Source organism: Limulus polyphemus, unplaced genomic scaffold (assembly GCF_000517525.1).
Source record: "Limulus polyphemus unplaced genomic scaffold, Limulus_polyphemus-2.1.2 Scaffold3401, whole genome shotgun sequence".
Taxonomy (NCBI): domain Eukaryota; kingdom Metazoa; phylum Arthropoda; class Merostomata; order Xiphosura; family Limulidae; genus Limulus; species Limulus polyphemus.
This window is the reverse complement of record NW_013669011.1, coordinates 30,923-32,401: the sequence shown is the minus strand read 5'-3', so window position 1 is coordinate 32,401 and position 1,479 is coordinate 30,923.

The following is a 1,479-nucleotide window of genomic DNA, read 5'->3' as shown; positions in this document are numbered from 1 at the left end:
CTGTACGCTGAATCCGAAGATGATATCCATTTTTCTCCATCACGTACACAATTTTCAGAAAACGTCATAACGTCATAATACATAAAAGAAAGACCACAACACGTAATTTTGAGACTAAAAGACATAGATTTCACACACACACAAATCAGGATGAATCAGGATGTATATTTGTTTGAAATCAGTTTGTTTGTATTGTTGTTAACAAACATAATAATAAAAAATGTTCATTGTGGTGAACGAAATATTAATTTGATCTAAGTAAGTTTTTTTTTCTTCTTGATCCGTAAACAATTCCTTACGTGATCGAAAAATAATTAATATTATTTACGAAATCTGCGTAGCTGAATTATGGAAAACCCGTTATTAAAACCAAAACAACTTTTATGGAGTTTAAATTTGCAGGCCTGTGTTATCAGGCATTGTAAAAAAAAATATTTTGTAGAATTTTTGCTGCAATTGGATCTTTATATCTAAACTAATTTGTTGATTTATCGAGTACAATGAACAGAAAGGTTTAAAATGTTTCATGGGAGAATTCATATTTAAACACTACATTGATGACATCGTTCTTTTCAATATTTTGAGCATCGCATCTTCAACAAATTTCATCCTTATTTATCTTTTAACTGGAACATCTCTTGTCATCTCTAATTCATTTTCTAGTGTCATCAATTCAACTGATGTCTGCCTGCCTCTTGTTCTTCCTCCTTCAATTTTATCAGTCAGAATCCCTGCTAGCAGTGCATCTCCCGCTTCCTATACGTATCCAGCAGTTGAAATGTCTAGCAACATTCGTATCCCCTTCCATTATTACCCCCTGACAACAGAACATCTGGCTATAAAGTAGACCTTCGACTCTGTTTCCAAGTCAGTTGTTTACTACATCTTCTGCGGCTGTAGCCTCATAAATGCAAGCTTGGTCTCATGGTCAACCAATGTTTCCATGAAATCGCCATCTTATTTAATCGGTAGTGTGCATGACCCCCCCCCCCCCAAAGACCTCGAGAAAAAGAGATTTCCTTTTATCCTCCTTACAATTTCTCCCAGTTATATTAATGAACAAATTTCATCTCTCTAAATACTCAGAACTTCTCCCCATTTTTATTTTATTTTGAACCTTTTTTTTCTTCAGAAAATTAATTTGCTGATGTATTTTACGTGTTGTTATGTTTATTGTTTTGATACAATTCTTTTTGGTCTTGATATCTATCAGAGAAATTGGTAAATTGACTTGTGTCTTAATCTTGTTGTTTCTAAAAGTCCGGTAGTCTGGAGGTTAATGTGTTGGGCTGCGAATCGGTAACTCCAAAGTTCGAGTTGACAACATACTGCTGAACATAAGTCCTAACATTCAGAAGTGAGAGCGTTGTAAATGTATTTGTCAGTCATAGTAGTCGGCGGGTTGCCCTCCCTCTGGCAAACAGTTCTGAATTAGTGACGGCTATGGCTAATAATCCTTGGGGTCTCTAACCAGTACCC